Source organism: Lytechinus variegatus, chromosome 9 (assembly GCF_018143015.1).
Source record: "Lytechinus variegatus isolate NC3 chromosome 9, Lvar_3.0, whole genome shotgun sequence".
Lineage (NCBI taxonomy): Eukaryota > Metazoa > Echinodermata > Echinoidea > Temnopleuroida > Toxopneustidae > Lytechinus > Lytechinus variegatus.
In genome coordinates, this window is record NC_054748.1 from 13,912,558 (window position 1) to 13,919,223 (window position 6,666).

Sequence of the window (6,666 nt, forward strand, 5' to 3'; positions counted from 1 at the left end):
TAGATTCTGTAAAAAGTCATTTTGAGATCGTTACCAAAACTGGAATTTATCTTTGATGTTATTCTCACTGTTCACCATTCTTATACGCTGAGTAGCTGGCCAAAAGGCGCGGAAGTCTTTGGTATAACTCATCCATCATGGGCGGGAATTGAACCTTCAACCTCCTTTCATGACATGGGTGCCCAATCGCCTGGCCCACCATGCCCTGTTTACATGTATGCGTTGATCATTTTTATCCTTTGAAGTGCATTTGTAATGAGTGCAAGTGATCGCAAGTTACTTTCTATTTAGGCATAAATTGAATTTTAGCTAAAATCATGCCCAAAGAAGGTTATTGTTTAATTAATGATGCATGTTTGTTGACACAACATGTTCTCCGGCGACAATTGCTGCGGGTTTTATTTCCTCTTAAGATATAGGGAGGGTTGCAGTAGGGTTTTGTGTTAGGTTTAGTGTTAAATGCAGAGGTGAAGTTCATCATTCCATTAGTGTGTGGAAAATACAGCATAGCAATTATCACCGGAGCAGATGTCATGGAACCATATGTTTTCTATAAAGGTATGAAAAATAATGAAACAAAATTATTTGGATTTCAACAACAATTTTCCTTTGGTGTTTAGTTATAATGTTATATAAAATGTGGGATCTACATATCTTACATAACTGATCTACAAAACTGATCTACAAAACTGATCCACAATGTGCTGCACTCAACCCGGGTGAGGTAAATGGGTAGCGGTAAGAAGTAATTCCTTAAGAAGCTATGTGCGCTCTGAACGCCTATCTTAGCCGGGTAATATAGGAGCGCCTTGAGCACCTAACAAGGTGTATATGTGCGCAATATAAATACCCTATATTATTATCATAGTCCATTGGTCCCTTTGGTTTGTTTCATAAAGAATCAAAGCTGAACTCAAGTAGTGGAAGCAAAAGATAATTTCATGATGAAGTATTTGTAATCAAGGTCAATGATACCCAAATCCTAGTGGATCTAGATCTAGTAACTTTGCTTTGTAACTTTGTCAAACTTAAGCTGAAAAGTAAGCACACTGGGTGATTTCAAGTCCAGTGTTGGCGTTGATGTTGGTGTTAGTGTTGGAATTTGGATTGCTTCCCCTAGCTCCAAATTTTATTCTGAGTTTGTAGAACTGGTCCAGATCACATTATTGACATCTCAACAACTAGTGAGTGACTTTTCAGAAGCAAATCCATTCTATGTTTGGTGTTATACTCATGTAAGAATTGACCTAACACCAACACCAAAAGGTCAACACTGAACTTGAAATCACCCACTAACTAATTGCTGTGTTATGTTTAGCATCATTATATTCCATCCATGGATGCTGCTTTTACTTGGCATTTCATCTGCTTCAAGGTCAAGACTCCTGACTGGGTCAACCTATCTAAATGGTTTAGAAGCAACATCATTGCTAAACTGCCTCAGTGCTACATCAATGACAGACAAAGTCCATATCGAGCTGGGGCTAGGTTATTAATAACTAGACGAGTCGCGTCGAGATCGATTGCCAGTGCGCTCACCGGAATGTATGACTTGCTGAATAGGTTAACGGAAATTTTTAATTAGTAACCGTCGGAATGAATTAAAAACTGAATAGGTCAACGGAAACGTTAAATTAGTACAGGATCAAACCAAAGTAAGTCAGAATATATCACCAAGCCAAATTGGTCAATTGATTAATATTATCTAAGTGAATGACTAACTGAATAAGTCATTGGAAAACTTAAATTAGTAACGGTACAAATATAGTTAGTCAAAACACATTACTAAGCCTAATTGGTCAATTCGACCAATTTATCGGACTGATTGACGAACTTATTTTTACAGTGCCTAGGAATACCACTTCGTTCTTGATATTATTGATGAACATTATGTACACTGTATACAGGTGTACATACGCGCAACTTCTCGGCATAGTATTCCAGAAGCATCTCTGTTCATGCCTTTTTGAATATCATCTTTCTTGTTATTCTCGTTTTCTGTTCTCCAACTTTTGTCTTTCTTCTTCCATTCGCCTTTCCTCTTCACTTTTACTGCTCCCCACCGGCTTCTGCCTTCTCGTAGCAATCTTTCCTCCTCTTCTTGCTTATGTTTCTCTTCCTCTAGTTATCTTTACTCCTCATCCAAACGTCTCTCCTCTCTCTTCCTGCTGGCTTCTAGTTTCTGGCGTTCCTCTTCGAAGCTCTCATCTATTCGCTCCCCATCCCTATTTCTTCCTTCTTCCAAACACTGACCTTCTCTTTGGCTGTCCTCTTCTTCCTCTCTCTTTAAATTTCCTCCTGTCTCCTCTCCTCGATTCTCTCCTCTTCTTCCTTCATCTTCCTCTGCTCCTGTCATTGATTTTTCTCTTCTCTTTTCTTCCTCTCTTTATTCTTGCTTTCCGCTCTCCAGCTTCTGTCTTCCTCTTCTATTCGCCCTTCTCTCGGGCTTCTTCGTTCCTTCTAGCTGTCTTTCCTCCTCTTCCAGCTTATGTTTCTCTTCCTCTAATCATCATCTCTCCTTGTCTAACCGTCTCTCTTCTCTTTTCCTACTATCCAGTTTTTGGCACTCCTCCAGAATCTCTTTTAACTCCTCCCGATTTCTTTCCATCCCTCTTCCTCTCATCTTCGATTTCCACCCGTCGTCCCTTTTCATCGATTCTTATCCTTCCTCTGTCTTTGCTCCTGTTGATTCTGCTCTTCCCCTCCTTTGGCATCGTTGGGGTCGAGCATAGATTTGTCCACCTCCCTGGCATGTGCCCTGTGCTTTCGCTTGAAGTGGTGTCTCGTCTCCTCCATTTCATATTTGCATCTCCCATAATTTAGAACGTTCATATCTTGCTCTCTCCTCAAATGGTAGTTCAGCTGTGGGTAGTTTGCAACCACCCTCTCTATCATCATCTTCCCTCATCTCTGTTTCATGCATGTAATGCACCTACCTCTGATGGTGTATGCCATATTGTGAACCTTCCTTAAATGATAGTTTAATTCTGGGTAGGTTGTGAAGACCATCTTGCAATTTCTGCAAGTAATGACTAGTCTACAAATGTAGACCCACATACATGTACATGCAGTGTGTGTGTATCACATCTGTATAGTATCCGTGTGTATAGCCTTCTGTGCAAATATTATGTCTACTGAGGCTGCAGATTGTCTTTGTTTTTACAGAATGACTTCATCTGTGATGTCACACTCCGTCTTGAACAATCCTGCCCATTAACTAACATGATCGCTTCTCCCCTTTGTGGATCCCGAGAAGCTCATCCGATTACCGGGGCATAGTCCTCCAAGTCAGTTGGGCATCCTATGTGAATTATCTGTCTAATGCATGTGTTACCTAGTCCCATGCCCAGTGAAACAGTAGCCAGGATGCAACGCTTTGATCCTGGTGCACCCTTTTGAAGCGATTGCAAGATAATCTCCTTGGCAGATGCTGGAGCCTCTTAAACATTCCTTTGTCTTATACACATTCCTTTCATTCATACGCATTTACTTCATTCATATATTAAAAACAACATTTACAAAACATATTGATATAGGAATATACAAGAAATAAAAATAATTAATAAAACGAGGAGACAGCTTAGAAGGCAGAGAAGCCTTATTGGTGCTGCCACCAATAGATCAAAATACAAATTATACCAAAAAAAAGAGAAAAACTTAGAATATACAACACCTAAAAATCTAAATACATGTACGTAACATGAACAAAGTAACGATAAAGCCTGTAAATTGTAATATAGACAAAGTATTAAGTATAGTTGTCAATTAAATATGGTTTTAGTCTCCTTTTGAAAAAGGAAAAGGAAGGGCTATCTTTTATATGTAAAGGTAGGTCATTCCAAATGATTGTACCTTTGGAAAAAATAGATTTTCAGCAACATTAGTTCTCGTCAATGATAAGTGAAAATGAGAGGAACTGCATGGATTATGTGAATGGAAATCATCATTAAAAGAAAATTCATCAGAAAGACTTAATGGAATATATATTTTTTAATAACAGAATGAAAGTAGCCAAGTTGAAGTAGCATAGATCAAATTCTTCCTCAGTGTAACAATTTTTTTTTGAGATCTGACAGCATTTCACTGTATGCCCAATTCATTTTGTTCAGTGAAGAACAATATATTCTTATTTCTACCAAAGACTTGTTTGCTGCCAAATCTGCAAGTACATGTATGTGGTTGATCATGCAAATGGTGTCAATTCTTTGCTTGACTGAAAGCCTTTGGTTTGGATTACTTGAAACAAGTGCTGTTTTTTCATGAGCAACACTTCTTTGATATTCTTCTGTGAAGGCAGGGTAGCTGTTGCACTGAGAGCAAGTAAAGGGATGTCTGGAAATATGGAGCAAAGTCTGTTGAGTTTTAAGTATTCTGGTCTCTTAATTAAGATTGTAGGCTCATCAACATTGCAGTCTGTCTGATTGAAGTGGGCAGGAGACGTTTTCTGTTCCTATTTTCCTTCCATCTTTTGTCAGCTATTGCTCCTATGTTTTAGACACCATGAAAGTAACCAAGTAGAAGGAGCAAAGATCAAATTCTTCTTAAGTGTAACAACTGTTTTTGAGATCTGACAGCATTTCACTGTAAACCCATTTCATTTTGTTCAGTGAAGAACAATATATTCTTATTTCTACCAAAGACTTGTTTGCTGCCAAATCTGCAAGTAAATGTATGTGTTGATCATGCAAATGATGTCAATTCTTATCTCGACTGAAAGCCTTTGGTTTGGATTAGTTGTAACAAGTGCTGTTTTTTCATGAGCGACACTTCTTTGATATTCTTCTGTGAAGGCAGGGTAGCTGTTGCAGTGAGAGCAAGAAAAGGGATGTCTGGAAATATGGAGCAAAGTCTGTTGAGTTTTAAGTATTCTGGTCTCTTAAGATTGTACGCTCACAACTTTACCCGATAACTTTTATTACCATAAACGTTGCAGTCTGTCTGATTGAAGTGGGCAGGAGACGTTTTTTGTTGCCTTTTTCCTTCCATCTTTTGTCAGCTATTGCTCCTATGTTTTAGACACCATGAAAGTGACCAAGTAGAAGTAGCAAAGATCAAATTCTTAAGTGTAACAACTGTTTTTGAGATCTGACACCATTTCACTGTATGCCTATTTCATTTTGTTCAGTGAAGAACAATATATTCTTATTTCTACCAAAGACTTGTTTGCTGCCAAATCTGCAAGTACATGTATGTGGTTGATCATGCAAATGCTGTCAATTCTTTGCTTGACTGAAAGCTTTTGGTTTGGATTAGTTGTAACAAGTCCTGTTTTTTCATGAGCGACACTTTGATATTCTTCTGTGAAGGCAGGGTAGCTGTTGCAGTGAGAGCAAGAAAAGGGATGTCTGGAAATATGGAGCAAAGTCTGTTGAGTTTTAAGTATTCTGGTCTCTTAAGATTGTACGCTCACAACTTTACCCGATAACTTTTATTACCATAAACGTTGCAGTCTGTCTGATTGAAGTGGGCAGGAGACGTTTTTTGTTGCCTTTTTCCTTCCATCTTTTGTCAGCTATTGCTCCTATGTTTTAGACACCATGAAAGTGACCAAGTAGAAGTAGCAAAGATCAAATTCTTAAGTGTAACATTTGATTTTGAGATCTGACACCATTTCACTGTATGCCTATTTCATTTTGTTTAGTGAAGAACAATATAGTCTTATTTCTACCAAAGACTTGTTTGCTGCCAAATCTGCAAGTACATGAATGTGGTTGATCATGCAAATGCTGTCAATTCTTTGCTTGACTGAAAGCTTTTGGTTTGGATTAGTTGTAATTTTTTCATGAGCGACACTTCTTTGATATTCTTCTGTGAAGGCAGGGTAGCTGTTGCAGTGAGAGCAAGAAAAGGGATGTCTGGAAATATGGAGCAAAGTCTGTTGAGTTTTAAGTATTCTGGTCTCTTGTACGCTCACAACTTTACCCGATAACTTTTATTACCATAAACGTTGCAGTCTGTCTGATTGAAGTGGGCAGGAGACGTTTTTTGTTGCCTTTTTCCTTCCATCTTTTGTCAGCTATTGCTCCTATGTTTTAGACACCATGAAAGTGACCAAGTAGAAGTAGCAAAGATCAAATTCTTAAGTGTAACAACTGTTTTTGAGATCTGACACCATTTCACTGTATGCCTATTTCATTTTGTTCAGTGAAGAACAATATAGTCTTATTTCTACCAAAGACTTGTTTGCTGCCAAATCTGCAAGTACATGAATGTGGTTGATCATGCAAATGCTGTCAATTCTTTGCTTGACTGAAAGCTTTTGGTTTGGATTAGTTGTAAATTTTTCATGAGCGACACTTCTTTGATATTCTTCTGTGAAGGCAGGGTAGCTGTTGCAGTGAGAGCAAGAAAAGGGATTCTGGAAATATGGAGCAAAGTCTGTTGAGTTTTAAGTATTCTGGTCTCTTGTACGCTCACAACTTTACCCGATAACTTTTATTACCATAAACGTTGCAGTCTGTCTGATTGAAGTGGGCAGGAGACGTTTTTTGTTGCCTTTTTCCTTCCATCTTTTGTCAGCTATTGCTCCTATGTTTTAGACACCATGAAAGTGACCAAGTAGAAGTAGCAAAGATCAAATTCTTAAGTGTAACAACTGTTTTTGAGATCTGACACCATTTCACTGTATGCCTATTTCATTTTGTTCAGTGAAGAACAATATAGTCT